Consider the following 19,384-nt stretch of genomic DNA (forward strand, 5'->3'; position numbering starts at 1 on the left):
TACCTGTACTTTGAACATTATTGAGAGAGCTGTACTCTAAATCCAATCTGTGCTTGGAACTAACCTGGGAGTGTTTGATACACATCCTGGTGAGTTCACCATGTTCTCCGAGCTATTTTTAGTGCCCTGATTAATGCATTGATAGAGATTCCCGTCAGTGCAGTCTTTAAGGCAGGTGCGCATCGATTTAAAATAAGCAGGTTATTGACTCGGTGATAATACAGATGAGAACAGAGAGGACATTAACTGACGGGTGTCACATGCCACTGGGGGGGCCACTCTGACCTCTCCAGTCTCGACGTTACACAGCAGGAGAGGACAGACTCGCCTTTCCTGCATCTCGCGGAATATCCCAAAGAATGCTTGACAGCCCTTGGGGTAGGGTTCGACCCCTGTCCCACTCAGGCGATTGTTTAGGCGACTACAGGCGACTAGGCTGTCGCCACACGGTCGCTGGGGTGTCGCCTGTCCGGTCGTGAGTCGTCTCCAAAGAGTCGTAGCGTTTTTCTGGTCGCCGCTGGATTCTGAGATGTTAGAAACGTTTCGGCGACTGTTGGTTTGACGCCAATGATCGTAGCTTGACGTCTCCTGAGGGGGGCGCTGTCGTAGGTTGTCGCCAGGTGACGTAGGTCGTCGCCGGTACTGACCGGTGAATTCCATTGGCGACTACCCACGTCAACCGGCGACAGGTACCGGCGCCAAAACCGGAGGCCAAAACGACGCGAATTGAAGCGAATGGCATGTTGGCATTCATAGCGAGGGGATTTGAGTGTAGGAGCAGGGAGGTTCTGTTGCAGTTGTACAGGGCATTGGTGAGACCACACCTGGAGTATTGCGTACAGTTTTGGTCTCCTAATCTGAGGAAAGCCATTCTTGCCATAGAGGGAGTACAGAGAAAGTTCACCAGATTGATTCCTGGGATGGCAGGACTTTCATATGAAGAAAGACTGGATAGACTCGGCTTGTACTCGCTGGAATTTAGAAGATTGAGGGGGGATCTTATAGAAACTTACAAAATTCTTAAGGGGTTGGACAGGCTAGATGCAGGAAGATTGTTCCCGATGTTGGGGAAATCCAGAACAAGGGGTCACAGTTTAAGGATAAGGGGGAAGTCTTTTAGGACCGAGATGAGAAAGTTTTTTTCACACAGAGAGTGGTGAATCTGTGGAATTCTCTGCCACAGAAGGTAGTTGAGGCCAGTTCATTGGCTATATTTAAGAGGGAGTTAGATGTGGCCCTTGTGGCTAAAGGGATCAGGGGGTATGGAAAGAAGGCAGGTACGGGATACTGAGTTGGATGATCAGCCATGATCATATTGAATGGCGGTGCGTACAGGCTCGAAGGGCCGAATGGCCTACTCCTGCACCTATTGTCTGTGTTTCTATGTTTCTATGAATCGTCTTCAGTTGTCGCCGACACGGTCGTAGCTTGTCGCGGGTAGACGTAGGTTGACTTCGGTTGCCGCCTGTGTGGACGTAGGTTGTCGTAGGCGCGGTCGTAGGTGGACGTCCGAAGCCGTGACGATTGGGTCGCCGGTTGTCGGTAGCTTGCCGTGGCTTGACGTCGACTGGGTGGAAGGTTGTCGTAGCTTGTCGTAGACATTGTCGTAGGGGGGGCGGGTCCGGTCCCCGGTTTTTCGGCAAACTGCTAGCCCCCCCATTCCCCCTTCCCAGATCTCCCACTGTCTTCCTGTCTCCACCTATATCCTTCCTTTGTCCCGCCCCCCCCTCCCGACATCAGTCTGAAGAAGGGTCTCGACCCGAAACGTCGCCCATTCCTTCTCTCCTGAGATGCTGCCTGACCCGCTGAGTTACTCCAGCATTTTGTGAATAAATGGCTACGACCACGGCAGTCGCCTAAACAAACGCCTAAGTGGGACAGGCCCCTTATGGATGAGTGGAGACATGCCTTCCTTCATTGGCAATCTCCACTCAAGGGGGCTGTGGGAGGCTCCCTTATATTTAAGATGATGGTCAGTAGTTTCAAGAGAGAGACGTTGGGAGGCCATGTTACGGTGGCACAGCGGTAGAGTTGCTGCCTTACACCGCCTACAGCGCCAGAGACCCCGGTTCGATCCGCCTGTCTGTACGGAGTTTGTACGTTCTCCCTGTGACCGAGTGGGTTTTCTCCGGGTGCTCCGGTTTCCTCCCGCACGTACAGGTTTGTAGGTTAATTGGCTTGGTATAAAGGTAAAACTTCCCTGGTGTGCCGTAGGGAGAGGTTGACCAGGCTGGGACTCTATTTCCCAGAGTGCACAGAGTCTCTTGCCCAGAATGGGTGAATCGAGGACCAGAGGACATAGGTTTAAGGCGAGGGGGGAAAGATTTAATAGGAATCTGAGGGGTAACATGGTGAGGGGGGAGAGATTTAATAGGAATCTGAGGGGTGACTTTTTCACGCAAACGGTGGTGGGTGTAAGGAACATGCTGTTGGAGGAGATAGTTGATGCAGGAACAATCTTTAAGAGACAATTAGACAGGGTCTCTTATTCGGGCTCAGCGGGACAGGCAGCATCCCTGGAGAACGTGGATAGGTGACGTTTCAGGTCGGGACCCTTCTTCGGACTCAGCGGGACAGGCAGCATCCCTGGAGAGCATGGATAGGTGACGTTTCGGGACTGAAATGTCACCTGTCCGTGTTCTCCCGGGATGCTGCCTGACCCGCTGAGTTACTACAGTATTTTGTGTCGTTCTTCGTTAAACCAGCATCTGCTGTTCCTTGTTTCTACGACTTTTCAGCCTGAAAACAGACTTCCCTCAGTGCCAGTACATGGCTTATAAAATGGTTAGAAAGAAGTGGGCAGAAAGGAACAAGGCGGGTTGTGTGACAGTGGTTCAAGGGGAAGATTCCACCAGCAATCTATCAAGGGGTGATAATGGAAAGGTGGCCATGCTCCTAAAAAGTGAGACAAAGACATTGTGGGCCTGTTGGGCCTGGTCCTGTCCTGCACGGTTCTCCGGCTTTCTCACCAACACCCCCCCTCCCCCACACCACCACAATCAGTCTGAAGAAGGGTCCAGACGTGAAATGCCACCAAACCACGTTCTCCAGAGAAGCTGCCTGACCCGCTGAGTTACTCCAGCACTTTGTGTCTTTTCTTCATCTGTTTCCCGTCCCAATCACGTTGTTGGGACTGAAGTCTTGGCCAAGGCAGGCGAAGGGGCAGGCTCCATTCCCTGATCCGGTGGGCTGGTGCTGTGCAGATTTCCCTGCTACACAGTGGGTGGCACAGCGGTGCAGTGGCAGAGTTGAAACGTCACCTGTCCACGTTCTCCAGGGTCCAGACGTGAAATGCCACCAAACCACGTTCTCCAGAGAAGCTGCCTGACCTGCCGAGTCTGAAAAGGGATTACCGACCCGAAATGTCGCCTGTCCACGTTCTCCAGGGATGCTGCCTGACCTGCTGAGTTACTTGGTCACTTTGTGTGTCTCTCCTTTGTAAGGCTAACAAACGTGCTGACGCTCAAGGAGGTTTTCGTCGAGATTAGCCCCTCTTCCAACCTCTGGACGTTCAGGTCTAGACTGGTCTCTTGGCCCACCAGCCCACCTCCTCTGGAGGTTCCCTGCCTGACGTGCCGTGATCGGTAGTCCGCTCGGTCCCCTAACCCTGTCGGCAGACAGGCGAGGACAGCTCGGTACAGATGCCTCACCCACTGTGATGCTCGGGGTGTCAATCAGAACTCTGACTGATGGGTCAATTAAGAAGTTGTAGATGGTGTGGGGCCACCACGTTATTAGACAATAGACAATAGACAATAGGTGCAGGAGTAGGCCATTCAGCCCTTCGAGCCAGCACCGCCATTCAATGCGATCATGGCTGATCACTCTCAATCAGTACCCCGTTCCTGCCTTCTCCCCATACCCCCTCACTCCACTATCCTTAAGAGCTCTATCCAGCTCTCTCTTGAAAGCATCCAACGAACTGGCCTCCACTGCCTTCTGAGGCAGAGAATTCCACACCTTCACCACTCTCTGACTGAAAAAGTTCTTCCTCATCTCCGTTCTAAATGGCCTACCCCTTATTCTTAAACTGTGGCCCCTTGTTCTGGACTCCCCCAACATTGGGAACATGTTTCCTGCCTCTAATGTGTCCAATCCCCTAATTATCTTATATGTTTCAATAAGATCCCCCCTCATCCTTCTAAATTCCAGTGTATACAAGCCCAATCGCTCCAGCCTTTCAACATACGACAGTCCCGCCATTCCGGGAATTAACCTAGTGAACCTGCCACAGTATTGGAGGGCGGAAGATGGAATCGCCGTCTTTGGAGATTGATTTTGCTTCAGTCTGCGAAAGAGCCCTTTACAGAAGGTAGGAGATGTAAGCGAACCCTGCTTATAAGAGCTGCGGTTCAACAGTCGTTAACATTTCTCTACACTTGTAGCTGGCTTGCAGCTATTAGAGAGCTTTAACCTCTGCCTCACTGTCTCCTGGTGCAGATCATTAGAGAATGTTCAGGATCACAATCAGCTGGGAAACGCGAGCCGATTAGCTGTGGTTTGTCCAAATGTCTTTTAAATATTGTTTGTATTGCAGTGAGGATTACTATAGTGGAATAAATTGGCGAACAATACAATGGAGAATAGGTGCAGGAGGAGGCCATTCAGCCCTTCGAGCCAGCACCGCCATTCACCGTGATCATGGCTGATCATCCACAATCAGTACCCCGTTCCTGCCTTCTCCCCATACCCCCTGACTCCGCTATCATTAAGAGCTCTAACTAACTCTCTCTTGAAAGCATCCAGAGAATTGGCCTCCACTGACGTCTGAGGCAGAGAATTCCACAGATTTACAACTCTCTGAGTGTAAATGTTTTTCCTCATCTCCGTTCTAAATGGCCTACCCCTTATTCTTAAACTGTGGCCCCTGGTTCTGGACTCTCCCAACATTGGGAACATGTTTCCTGCCTCTAGCATGTCCAATCCCTGAATAATCAGTCTGAAGAAGGGTCTCGACCCGAAACGTCACCCATTCCTTCTCTCCCGAGATGCTGCCTGACCTGCTGAGTTACTCCAGCATTTTGTGAATAAATCCCTGAATAATCTTATATGTTTCAATAAGATCTCTCATCCTTCTAAATTCCAGTGTGTACAGGCCTAGTTGCTCCAGTCTATGACAGTCCCGCCATTCCGGGAATTAACCTCGTGAACCTACGCTGTGCTCCCTCAATAGCAAGAATGTCCTTCCTCAAATTTGGAGACCAAAACTGCACACAATACTCCAGGTGTAGTCTCACCAGGGGGCTGTACAACTGCAGAAGGACCTCTTTGCTCCTATACTCAACTCCTCTTGTTATGAAGGCCAACATGCCTTTAGCTTTCTCCACTGCCTGCTGTACCTGCATGCTTCCTTTCAGTGACTGATGAGCAAGGACACTCAGATGTCGTTGTACGTCCCCTTTTCTTAACTTGACACCATTCAGATAATAATCTGCCTTCCTGTTCTTGCCACCAAACAATAAGAATGACATAGAAGTCTTACACAAGGGTGGCTTAGTGGCATTGTTGGTAGAGCTGCTGCCTCACGGCGTCGGTGATCCGGGTTAGATCCTGACTTCAGGTGGTTTGTGTCTGTGTGGAGCTTGCACGTTCTCCAAGTGACCTCGTGGGTTTCCTCCGGGTGCTCCGGTTTCCACCCACATCCCAAAGACTGGGGGTTTATCGGTTAATTGGCCTCTGCGAATTTCCCCTAGTGTGTATGGAGTGGATGAGAAAGTGGGATAACATAGAGCTAGTGTGAACTGGTGATCAATGGCTGGTGTGTACTCAATGGGCCTGTTTTCAGGCTGCATTTCTAAACTGAGCTAAACTAAACTAAACACGATTATATGAAGTATATGATGTCAGTGTTAAATATTACAAATATTAAATGCATCCCGAATTTTGGCCTAGGTTAGTTTGGTCCGTACAGGACCGCCCTTGTCCCGTATTAGTACGGTTGCCAACTTCCTCGCTCCCAAATAAGGGACAAAGGGTGACGTCACCGCACCGCGCCCCACGTGACCTCACCCAGCCAGCGGCCACGTGCTCCCGCTCCACCAATGGCGGCTGCACATAAGAAGTGTGTTTGTAAGTTTAGATTAGGCTAGAGATACTGCCTGGATATCGCCATGCAGTGTCTCAAACACCCTTCGGCCCACTGGGTCCACGCCGACCATCGATCGCCCATTCACACTAGTTTAGTTTCGTTTAGTTCAGGGATACAGCACGGAAACAGGCCCTTCGGCCCACCGGGTCCGCGCCGACCAGCGATCCCCGCACATCAACACTATCCTACACCCACTAGGGACAATTTTTACATTTACCAAGCCAATTAGCTGACATACCTGTACGTCTTTGGAGTGTGGGAGGAAACCGAAGATCTCGGAGAAAACCCACGCAGGTCACGGGGAGAACGTACAAACTCCGTACAGATGGCGCCCGTAGTCGGGATGGAACCCGGGTCTCCGGCGTTGCATTCGCTGTAAGGCGGCAACTCTACCGCTGCGCCACCGTGACCGGCCACATATTATCCGCTTGAGTTCCGCGTTACCCCACGATCGCGTCCACTTCCCACACAGTTTTCAGAGGGCCGATTAACCTACAAACCCGCACGTCTTTGGGATGTGGGAGGAAACCAGAGCACCCGGGGGAAACCCACAAGGAGAACGTGCAAACTCCACACTGACAGCATCCGAGGTCAGGATCGAACCCAGGTCTCTGGCGCGGTGAGGCAGCGGCTCGACCAGTACGCCACTGTGGCACCCCAGGGAGGACATGTACTGATTGCTGTTGGTCAGTATGGCCATGGTGGACCGAATGGTCTCTTTTTGGGCCGTTTGAGTCTCTACATATCGGCGAGACCAAGCGCAGGCTTGGCGATTGTTTTGCTTAACACCTCCGCTCAGTCCGTCTAAACCTTCCTGATCTCCTGGCGGCCGCCATTGGTGGAGCGGGAGCACGTGGCCGCTGGCTGGGTGACGTCACGTGGGGCATGGGGCGGTGACGTCACCCTTTGTCCCTTACTTGGGAGTATGGAAGTTGGCAACCCTACTGTAGTTACACCTTCACTCCTGTGATTATTGTATATGTTGTACCTCTGTTCTAAGTCTCAAAGGATCTAGTCCACACCTCAGACCCCTAACAATGATACCTTTCTGCTTTCTGCTTTCCAAAGTGGAGTCAATTTTTGCCCGACCTGCAGAGTTTCTCCAGCACTAAGAGAATAACCAAATAGACAATAGGTGCAGGAGGAGGCCATTCGGTCCTTCGAGCCAGCACCGCCATTCAATGTGATCATGGCTGATCATCCACAATCAGTACCCAGTTCCTGCCTTCTCCCCATACCCCCTGACTCCGCTATCCTTAAGAGCTCTATCTAGCTCTCTCTTGAATGCATTCAGAGAATTGGCCTCCACTGCCTTCTGAGGCAGAGAATTCCACAGATTTACAACTCTCTGACTGAAAAAGGTTTTCCTCTTCTCCGTTCTAAATGGCTTACCCCTTATTCTTAAACTGTGGCCCCTTGTTCTGGACTCCCCCAACATTGGGAACATGTTTCCTGCCTCTAGTGTGTCCAATCCCTGAATAATCTTAAATGTTTCAATACGATCCACTCTCATCCTTCTAAATTCCAGTGTATAGAAGCCCAGTCGCTCCAGTCTTTCGACATACGACAGCCCCGCCATTCCGGGAATTAACCTCGTGAACCCACGCTGCACTCCCTCAATAGCAAGAATGTCCTTCCTCAAATTTGGAGACCAAAACTGCACACAGTACTCCAGGTGCGGTCTCACTAGGGCCCTGTACAACTGCAGAAGGACCTCTTTGCTCCTATACTCAACTCCTCTTGTTATGAAGTGACTCGGATGCTCACCTGCTCTTCTGCGAGATATTGGCATGAGATGTATTTCGCCATGCTGAGAGAACATCACAGTCTGGTTTGGGAACAGCTCTGCCCAGGACAGGATGGCCCTGCAGAGAGTAGTGCGTTCGGCAGAACGCACCATGGGAACTACACTCGCCCCCCTGCAGGACCTATACATCAGGAGGTGCAGATCCAGAGCAAGCAAGATCATGAGGGACCCCTACCACCCCAGCAACGGACTGTTCCAGCTGCTACGGTCAGGCAAACACCTCCGCTGTCACGCTGTGAAAACGGAGAGGATGAGACGGAGTTTCTTCCCACAGGCCATCAGGACTGTTAACTATTATAACTCCAGGGACTAAATTTTGTCTTCTCTGTATTAACTTTAATTTATATGCTGTAACTGTAATTCTTTTTTTTTTTGCACAATCCGCAGGCATTGCAACTTTCATTTCACTGCACATCGTGTATGTGAATGTGACAAATAAACTTGACTTGACTTGCAAAAGGCAACACCTTCCACAGAATAGAACGCCCTCAGTACAGCTTTGAGTATCAGCGTAGTTTTTGTGTCCAAGTATTTGGAGTGAGACTTGAACGCACAACCTTCTGACTCAGAAATAAGTGTGTGCCACAACTGAAGCGTTTAAACAAGCGTAACAATTCACGTTAATGTGTACTGATTGTTCCATTCCTTTATGACGGGTAATGATATAAAATCCTCTCTCAGCCACATAAGATTATGTGAGTCATGGGACCGTAGAACTTGCTATTTCAATAGTTTGTTATCTGTCATTAGAACGGAGATGAGGAAGAACTTTTTCAGTCAGAGAGTGGTGAAGGTGTGGAATTCTCTGCCTCAGAAGGCAGTGGAGGCCAGTTCGTTGGATGCTTTCAAGAGAGAGCTGGATAGAGCTCTTAAGGATAGCGGAGTGAGGGGGTATGGGGAGAAGGCAGGAACGGGGTACTGATTGAGAGTGATCAGCCATGATCGCATTGAATGGTGGTGCTGGCTCGAAGGGCTGAATGGCCTACTCCTGCACCTATTGTAAAATTTAAAAAAAATATACAGCTACCTCCGCAAACATTGCCTGATGTTACTTTATAAATGATACAAAAGTTTACACCTCTCATTGTCCAGTGGTTTCTTGAGGTGGTGAAGGCACAGGTTGTGAGGATCTTGAATTCACTTTTTAGCCGTGACTGAGTTTGAACAAAGGCGAGGGTGGGGGGGGGATACTGAAAGCTGTGACTGTGAATGTCGTGGTCCCTGGACTTTGAAGACTCACCACTGCTGCGCTCCTACCCCTCGTCGAAATCCATCTGTGATAGAGAGAAGACAGACACAAAGTGCTGGAGTAACTCAGCGGGTCAGGCAGCATCTCTGGAGAGTAGGAATGGGTGACGTTTTGGGTCGAGACCCTCCTTCAGACTGATGTCAGTGCAGAGGGAGATACATAGATAAGGAAGTGTAAGGTGTGAAAGTAGGACAGAGGGAATGGAGACCAAGAGACATGTCCAATAGGTCATTGTTAGCTGGGAGAAGGTAAACAGAGATAAAATGTAGTCGGAGACAGTCAGACTGGTCGGAGAACTGGGAAGGGGGAGGGATGGAGAGAGAGGGAAAGCAAGGTTTACTTGAAGTTAGAGAAGTCAAGCTCTTACCACTGGGGTGTAAGCTGCCCAAGCGTGATATGAGTGCTGTGCATCCAATTTGCACTGGGCCTCACTCTGACAATGGAGGAGGCCCAGGACAGGTAGGTCAGATTGGGATTGGGAGGGGGAGTTAAAGTGTTTAGCAACCGGGAGATCAGGAAGGTTTAGACGGACTGAGTGGAGGTGTTAAGCAAAACCATCGCCCAGCCTGCGCCTGGTCTCGCCGATATACAGAGAGTCAAAGAGCCCAAGAAGAGACCATTCGGCCCACCATGGCCATACTGACCAACAACAATCAGTACATGTCCTCCCTGGGGTGCCACAGTGGCGTACTGGTCGAGTCGCTGCCTCACCGCGCCAGAGGCCTGGGTTCGATCCTGACCTCGGGTGCTGTCAGTGTGGAGTTTGCATGTTCTTCCTGTGGGTTTACCCCGGGTGCTCTGGTTTCCTCCCACATCCCAAAGACGTGCGGGTTTGTAGGTTAATCGGCCCTCTGAAAACTGTGTGGGAAGTGGACGGCGGGATAATATGCGGGCGGCGCGGTGGCGCAGCGGTAGAGTTGCCGCCTTACAGCGAATGCAGCGCCGGAGACCCGGGTTCCATCCCGACTACGGGCGCCGTCTGTACGGAGTTTGTACGTTCCCCCCGTGACCTGCGTGGGTTTTCTCCGAGATCTTTGGTTTCCTCCCACACTCCAAAGACGTACAGGTATGTCGGCTAACTGGCTTGGTAAATGTAAAAATTGTCCCTAGTGGGTGGAGGATAGTGTTGATGTGCGGGGATCGCTGGGCGGCGCGGACCCGGTGGGCCGAAGGGCCTGTTTCCGCGCTGTATCCCTGAACTAAACTAAACTAAACTAGTGTGAATGGGCGATCGATGGTAGGCGTGGACCCGATGGGCCGAAGGCTGTTTGAGACACTGCATGCAGTATCTCTAGCCTAGTCTAAACTTACAAACACCTTGTTTATGTGCAGCTCGTACAGACGATCGAGCTTTTGAGAGACGGACGAGATGGATTTGCAGTCTGGTGCGAGTCTGTGGGCACTTTTAACTTGTGGCCTGTTGGGGTTGTGAACAGTTCAAAGTTACAGGACACTTTGGAACCTAAGGACCACCTGTGCTTAGATGATGGATCAGAAAACAGCCTGTGACGGGGATGAGCCATTGTTAAAGGAGCAACCATTAAGATAAGATGTTACATTGGGCTCCTGCGTCTCACAAATGGATTTATACTGTAACAGATTACATGGCGAAGGTGGACACAAAATGCTGGAGTAACTCAGCAGGTCAGGCAGCATCTCGGGAGAGAAGGAATGGGTGACGTTTCGGGTCGGGACCCTTCTTAATACTGATTATATGGCATTGCCTCTGAGCGAAGGTAGGCACGGTGGCGCAGCGGTAGAGTTGCTGCCTCACGGCGCCAGAGACCCGGGTTCAATCCTGACTGTGGGTGCCATCGGCACGGAGCTTGTACGTTCTCCCTGTGACCTCGTGAGTTTTCTCCGGGTGCTCCGGTTTCAAAGGTTTCAAAGGTCTTTTATTGTCACGTGTACTCATTAAGGTACAGTGATATGCGAATTACCATGCAGCCACACTAGAAAAAGCAACAAGACACACAACTACATAAAAGTTTACATGAACAACCACCACAGCGGATTCTCCACATTCCTCACTGTGATGGATGCAATGCAATGAAGTCTAATCATCTTCCCTCATTTTCCCTCAATCAGTACCCCGTTCCTGCCTTCTCCCCATACCCCCTGACTCCGCTATCCTTAAGAGCTCTATCTAGCTCTTTCTTGAATGCATTCAGAGAATTGGCCTCCACTGCCTTCTGAGGCAGAGAATTCCACAGATTCACAACTCTCTGACTGAAAAGGTTTTTCCTCATCTCCGTTCTAAATGGCCTACCCCTTATTCTTAAACTGTGGCCCCTGGTTCTGGACTCCCCCAACATTGGGGACATGTTTCCTGCCTCTAACGTGTCCAACCCCTTAATAATCTTATACGTTTCGATAAGATCTCCTCTCATCCTTCTAAATTCCAGTGTATACAAGCCTAGTCGCTCCAGTCTTTCAACATATGACAGTCCCGCCATTCCGGGAATTAACCTAGTAAACCTACGCTGCACGCCCTCAATAGCAAGAATATCCTTCCTCAAATTCGGAGACCAAAACTGCACACAGTACTCCAGGTGCTCCACCATCCAGTCGAACTATCCGCAGTCGAAAGTCCCGCAGCCGGCGGTCGAAGCCCCCACGTCGGGGCGATCGAAGCTCCCGCTTCTTGGAGTTCCCGAAGTCGGTCTCTAACCAGAGACCGCCAGCTCCGTGATGTTAAAGTCCGCAGGCACCAGCGGAAGAGCCCAGAGGTCGATCCCTCCACATTCCAAAGATGTGCGGGTCTGTAGGTAAATTGGCTTCTGCAAATTGTCCCTGCTGTGCAGGATAGATAGTGTACGGGTGATCGATGGTCAGCATGGACTCGGTGGGCTGAAGGGCCTGTTTCCACGCTGTATCTCCAAATGAAACCCTGAACCACTCAGGAAAGCGACTGAATACGTGGCTGGAGAAATGAACTCGAACAACATTCAGGGAGTTCAACACCATCCAAGAAAGTTGTTCCGTGTGTAGAATTCTCGGTCTATTGTAAAGTGGGTGATTGCTAACGAGTGCTAATTATATCACGTCACCACAATCGGGTTATAGATCCTTAGGAACAGAGTGTCAGAACAGATGTGGCAGTGAATTTAATTCCACAATGCTAAAATGTGCAGCATTTAGGGCGGCACGGTAGCGCAGCGGTAGAGTTGCTGCTTTACAGCGAATGCAGCGCCGGAGACTCAGGTTCGATCCTGACTACGGGTGCTGCACTGTAAGGAGTTTGTACGTTCTCCCCGTGACCTGCGTGGGTTTTCTCCGAGATCTTCGGTTTCCTCCCACACTCCAAAGACGTACAGGTATGTAGGTTAGTTGGCTGGGTAAATGTAAAAATTGTCCCTAGTGGGTGTAGGATGGTGTTAATGTTCGGGGATCGCTGGGCGGCACGGACTTGGAGGGCTGAAAAGGCCTGTTTCCGGCTGTATATATATGATATGATATGATATGATATAAATAGGAAGGCAAATAAGATCAACAGATCATTGCAGTGTTATTAAATACAGTATTGCAGATCGCAGTCCGACACAGTGATCATCACACAGGAAACGCAAGGAACTGCAGATCAAAGATACTAGAGGAGCAAGATGGACCACTCCGTCGAAATCGCCTATACTGAAGTGTAGTACGCAAAGGAGCGTGACGTCTGCCATTTTAGTAAGCAAAACCCGCCGTTCGCTCTGCCTCTCGCAGTGTAATCAGTGTTTTGGGGGAACAGTATGTGTGATGATACCATTAAAATGCAGAATATATCTCATCAATCAATTCACAGATTTTTATTATTTTTATTTTAAAATGTTTCTGCAAGTTTCTGCCTACTAAAATGGCCGCCGTGACGTACTACGGTTTTTAGGGTCGAGTGGTCTATCTTATAGACAATAGACAATAGACAATAGGTGCAGGAGGAGGCCATTCGGCCCTTCGAGCCAGCACCGCCATTCAATGTGATCATGGCTGATCATTCTCAATCAGTATCCCGTTCCTGCCTTCTCCCCATACCCCCTGACTCCGCTATCCTTAAGAGCTCTATCCAGCTCTCTCTTGAATGCATTCAGAGAATTGGCCTCCACTGCCTTCTGAGGCAGAGAATTCCACAGATTCACAACTCTCTGACTGAAAAAGTTTTTCCTCATCCCAGTTCTAAATGGCCTACCCCTTATTCTTAAACTGTGGCCCCTTGTTCTGGACTCCCCCAACATTGGGAACATGTTTCCTGCCTATAACGTGTCCAACCCCTTAATAATCTTATACGTTTCGATAAGATCTCCTCTCATCCTTCTAAATTCCAGTGTATACAAGTGTACCTTGCTCTGCTCTATTATCTCTGCTGCAGATGCTGAAACCTGGAGCAACACACAAAGTGCTGGAGTAACTCAGCGGGTCAGGCAGCATCTGTGGAAGGAAGTGGATGGGCAACGTTTCCGGTTGGGGACCCTTCTCCAAACAAGAGTTTGAAGAAGGTTCCCAACCTGAACCATTGTCCACATGAGTCAATAGTTCTAGTGGTTCAGTGGTGCTTTATCTGCCTCAGGTGCAACTGCACAATGAAATTATTTTTGTAAGTTTACACATAGGGTTGCCAACTTCCTCACTCCCAAATATGGGACAAGGTGACGTCACCGCCCCGCGCCCCACGTGACCTCACCCAGCCAGCGGCCACGTGCTCCCGCTCCACCAATGGCGGCCGCCCGGGCCGGGAGGCGGGTTGTGTAGGAAAATAAACTGCAGGTGCAGGTTTAAATCGAAGGTGGACACAAAAAGCTGGAGTAACTCACAGTGGGTCAGGCAGCATCTCTGGAGAGAAGGAACGGGTGACATTTCGGGTCGAGACCCTCCTTCAGCCTAAGAAGGGTCTCGACCCGAAACGTCTCCCATTCCTTCTCTCCAGAGATGCTGCCTGACCCGCTGAGTTACTCCAGCTTTTTGTGTCTACCCGGGAGGCGGGTTGCTAGGCAACCTCCGTTAGGCAGCGCCGGGACCTCCGGGCCTACACTGTCCACACCGCACCTAAACTGTCCGGCAGGTGGGCACAGACTTTAACAAGCATCTGCAGTTTTTTTCCTACCACAGTGTCTGGGCTTACAGCTCAATACGGGACAAGGGCGGTCCCGTACGGGACAAACCAATTTAGCCCAAAATACGGGATGTCCCGGCTAATACGGGACAGTTGGCAACCCTATTTACACATGCAGGCGCCGCCATGCTTTGCCGCCATTTCCAAAGTCTAAAGTCTGGTTAGTCCGCAAGCTCGTTGTACTGGAGCAGTTCCAGCGTATAGATGTCCCTCTCACCTCCTCTCCTCTCCTCTCCTCTCCTCGCCTGGCCATCTCTGTGCTTCCTGCAGCCGGCCTTGAAGGCGCTGGAGGCATTACCCCGGTTCACCCTCCTACTGACCCACTCCACGCGTCCGATGTCTCCAGTCCCCGAAGATAGACGCACAATGCTGGAGTAACTCAGCGGGACAGGCAGCATCTCTGGATAGAAAGAATGCGTGACGTTTCAGGTCGAGATTGAAATCGAGTCTGAAGAAGGGTCTCGACCCGAAACGTCACCCAGTCCTTCCCTCCAGAGATGCTGCCTGTCCCGCTGAGTTACTCCAGCATTTTGTGTCTATCCTCGGTGTAAACCAGCATCTGTGGTTCCTTCCTTCACATCGCCAGCTCCCTCCCTGTCCCGTCGACCAGCGAGCCTTCGGGTAGATTCCCGTCCCGCCAATGGATGTGTTCCGGGCGGACACCACTGCCGCGGCACCTTGGAAAAGCCTCTGCCGCCCGGTACCCTGATATTCTGCTGATTTGCTGAGATCCTCCAGATCTTCATGTGTGCAGCAAGGCATTCCTAATCAGATGTACAGCACTTTGGTCAACGTGGGTTGTTTTTAAATGTGCTATACAAATAAAATTGACTTGACTTCACATGGAACTCTAGATCCTGAAATCTTCAGGCAGCATCCATGGAGAGTCCCGACTAGGGTTGCCAACTGTCCCGTATTAGCCGGGACATCCCGTATTTTGGGCTAAATTGGTTTGTCCCGTACGGGACCGCCCTTGTCCCGTATTAGGCCCGCGGGCCACTGTAGGCCCGGACGCTGTAGGCTAACGGAGCGTGTTCGGGGAGCGGAGCCGAGTGTGTTCGCCTGACGGGGGTTGCCTAGCAACCCGCCTCCCGGCCCGGGCGGCTGCCATTGGTGGAGCGGGAGCACATGGCCGCTGGCTGGGTGAGGTCACGTGGGGCGCGAGGCGGTGACGTCACCTTGTCCCGTATTTGGGAGGGAGATCGTTGGCAATCCTAGTCCCGACCCAAAACCACACCTATCCATGTCCTCCAGAGACACTGCCTGCGTTACCACGAAACGAAGACATGGAATAACAGTGTGAGATATGGAGCCAGATATTTCTGTAAAATGGCGATAAAGGGGGAAACTGAAGGCCATTCAACCCCTCCAACTCATTCTGACCTTAATGGCCTATTTGGACTGCAACTCCACCCAATGGTTCAGTAATCTTCAATGCCCTTCGTTGACCAAAACCAAATCTCTCAGTCTTAATTATGAGTTTTTTATTCCCCCTGCAGAATTATGTTCGAGATTCTCTCCAGGCTAATTACATTCACTGCAACATTACACATTATTATATATTACAGATCACTATCTGGTACAGTGGTAATTACACTGTGGTCAGTTACCCTCAAGCCTTGCGCACAGGTTAACTCGGAGCACAGAGTCTTTCCTTGTTATGCAAAGAAATTATTCCTTTTACTCAGTCTTAGATTTTATTACCCTCTCCCCCTCTTCAAATCCAACCTATCCATCCACTCATTAGAAGTCCTCAAGTCCTGGCAATATCCTGATAAATAATTTCTTCATTGTTTCCATATCTGTATCTGCATCTTGACGTATAATCACCATCGCTGGTAATAGCATACGTTAGGAGGGCCATGTTCCAAGTCGCAATTAAATATTAAAGTGGGCCTTAAAGGACAACGGGAGAGGGAGAGAGAGAGAAAGGGAGAGAGGGAGAGAGAGTGAGGAGGGAAGGAGAGAGGGAGAGAGAGTGAGGAGGGAAGAAGAAAGAAGAGGGGGAGAGAGAGGGGGGGAGAGAGAGGGGGAGAGGGGGATTGAGAATGATCAGCCATGATCAGGGTGAATGGCGGTGCTGGCTCGAAGGGCCGAATAGCCTACTCCTGCACCTATTGTCTATTGTCTATTGTCTTAATATCGATTCCTGCCTTCTCCCCATACCCCCTGACTCCGCTATCCTTAAGAGCTCTATCCAGCTCATTTCTCTGACTCTCATTGTGAAGAAGGGTCTCGACACGAAACGTCACCTATTCCTTTTCACCAGAGATGCTGCCTGACCCGCTGAGTTACTCCGGCTGTTTGTGTCAAACTTCAGAAACAGGAGCAGGTGGACTCGGTACAATCACTCTTGCCTGGTTTGGCACACAGTTAGGTCATGGCTGATCTGATCTTGGCCATAGCTCCACTTCCCCACAACCCTTGAATCCCCTGTGTTCCAACAAGCTGTCATGTGCAGCCTTGAATACGAGGATGTTGCCAGGACTAGAGGGTCTGAGCTATAGGCAGATGTTGAGCAGGCTGGGACTCTATTCCTTGAAGCGCAGGAGGATGAGGGGTGATCTTATAGAGGTGTACAAAATCATGAGAGGAATAGATTGGGTAGATGCACAGAGTCTCTTGCCCAGAGTGGGTGAATCGAGGACCAGAGGACATAGGTTTAAGGTGAAGGGGAAAAGATTTAATAGGAATCTGAAAACTTGTTCACACAAAGGTTGGTGGGTGTATGGAACAAGCTGCCAGAGGAGGTAGTTGAGGCTGGGACTATCCCAATGTTTAAGAAGCAGTTAGACAGGTACATGGATAGGACAGGTCTGGAGGGATGTGGACCAAACGCAGGCAGGTGGGACTAGTGTAGCTCGGACTTGTTGGCCGGTGTGGGCAAGTTGGGCCGAAGGGCCTGTTTCCACGCTGTATCACTCTATGACTCTAATACATTCATTGGCTCACCCACCAAGGCTCTCAGAGGAGAGAGGGCCAGGTCACTGGGAACCTCCTTCACCAACCTACAGTAATGTTCCTATGTAGGTGCAGTTCTGGTCAGACCCATTACAAGAAGGTTTTGGAGGCTTTGTCTGCACGCGATCCACTCCCCACACACCCATGTGCCTATCCAAAAACCTCGTGACTGCCACTATCGTATCTGCCTCCACCAGAGTCCCACGGTGGCGTAGGGGTAGAGTTGCTGCCTTACAGCGAATGCAGCGCCGGAGACCCGGGTTCGATCCCGACCACGGGCGCCGTCTGTACGGAGTTTGTACGTTCTCCCCGTGACCTGCGTGGGTTTTCTCCGAGATCTTCGGTTTCCTCCCACACTCCAAAGACGAACAGGTACGCAGGTTGATTGGCCTGGTAAATGTAAAAATTGTCCCTCGTGGGTGTAGGATAGTGCTAATGTGCGGGGATCGCTGGTCGGCGCGGACCCGGTGGGCCGAAGGGCCTGTTTCCGCGCTGTATCTCTAAAAACTAAAACCACTCCTGGCATTGTGTTCCATACATCCTCCACTCTCTGTGTGAGAAAGAAACTTGTCCCACACATCTCCATTAATAGTTCCCCTCAAGACATTAAAACTATGTCCTGAATGTGGGAGGTGTGCGTTTTCACACTTCCGTACCTTTTGCCTGATGGGAGAGGGGAGAAGAGGGAGTGGCCAGGGTGCGACTCGTCCTGGGTTATGCTGCTGGCCTTGCCGAGGCAGCGTGAGGTATCAATGGAGTCAATGGAAGGCAGGTTGGTTAGTGTGCTGGTGATGGTGTGATGGATGGTCTTGATTGTTAGCAGGGACTTAATGGGCCGAATGGGCTAGCTGGGACCTAATGGAGAATACAGGCACCCCTGCCCCGATTTGTCCTGCCTTCCCCCTGTTCCAGCTTTCTTCTCCCCCCCTACAATCAACCCGACCCGAAACATCGCCTATCCATGTTCTCCAGAGATGCTGCCTGACCCGCTGAGTTACTCCAGCACTCTGTGAAACGTCACCTATCCATGTTCTCCAGAGATGCTGCCTGACCCGCTGAGTTACTCCAGCACGCTGTGAAACGTCGCCTATCCATGTTCTCCAGAGATGCTGCCTGACCCGCTGAGTTACTCCAGCACTCTGTGAAACGTCACCCATCCATGTTCTCCAGAGATGCTGCCTGACCCGCTGAGTTACTCCAGCACTCTGTGAAACGTCACCCATCCATGTTCTCCAGAGATGCTGCCTGACCCGCTGAGTTACTCCAGCACTCTGTGAAACGTCACCCATCCATGTTCTCCAGAGATGCTGCCTGACCCGCTGAGTTACTCCAGCACGCTGTGAAACGTCGCCTATCCATGTTCTCCAGAGATGCTGCCTGACCCGCTGAGTTACTCCAGCACTCTGTGAAACGTCACCCATCCATGTTCTCCAGAGATGCTGCCTGACCCGCTGAGTTACTCCAGCACTCTGTGAAACGTCGCCTATCCATGTTCTCCAGAGATGCTGCCTGACCCGCTGAGTTACTCCAGCACTCTGTGAAACGTCGCCTATCCATGTTCTCCAGAGATGCTGCCTGACCCGCTGAGTTACTCCAGCACTTGTGGGCAGAAGGGCTTGTTTCCGTGCTTTATTGTTTCAATGAACCCATGATGCAGCTTAGGATGATTAATAGTGCAATGATCCAGTTGAGAACCTTATGGTTATTAAAATGTCAGGGGTTTGGCTCAGGGGCCGGTTCGGGAAACGTGACAACTGGCGTTCCAGGATATTCAGTAGTTTGGAACCAATGTTCTGGCCTTCTGGATGAGAATTTTTTTAACTGGTTCAGGAATCCAAAGGATCAAGTCAAGAGTCAAGAGAGGCAATTGTCAGATGTCCCAGATAGAACAATGAAATTCTTACCTGCAGCAGCATAACATAATATGTAAACATAGTACACTGTAAACTATACAATAACAAATGTTCAGTGTACGTGTATATACACATACCCAAATGTACATACATACATATATGTTTGTGTGAAAAATGTTCCCAATGTTGGGGGAGTCCAGAACCAGGGGCCACACAGTCTAAGAATAAAGGGGAGGCCATTTAAAACTGAGGTGAGAAAAAACGTTTTCACCCAGAGAGTTGTGAGTTTGTGGAATTCTCTGCCACAGAGGGCAGTGGAGGCCAATTCACTGGATGA

The 19,384-nt window shown here is 50.6% G+C and overlaps 1 protein-coding gene across 3 annotated transcripts in view; it reads left to right on the forward strand.

The window, feature by feature from the left end:
* The window catches only part of tmem266 (transmembrane protein 266), a 147,877-nt gene that overhangs the window by 22,024 nt on the left and 106,469 nt on the right, over window positions 1-19,384 (forward strand). The window contains exon 2 of one of the 3 annotated variants that reach the window (XM_078429902.1): window positions 12,666-12,816. The exons of the other annotated variants lie outside the window; for them this stretch is intronic. The gene's annotated coding sequence lies outside the window, so the exon portion shown is untranslated. The remainder of the gene's footprint in view (window positions 1-12,665; window positions 12,817-19,384) is intronic. 3 annotated transcript variants of the gene reach the window in all.

The sequence above is a fragment of the Rhinoraja longicauda genome, chromosome 38 (assembly GCF_053455715.1).
Source record: "Rhinoraja longicauda isolate Sanriku21f chromosome 38, sRhiLon1.1, whole genome shotgun sequence".
NCBI lineage: Eukaryota > Metazoa > Chordata > Chondrichthyes > Rajiformes > Arhynchobatidae > Rhinoraja > Rhinoraja longicauda.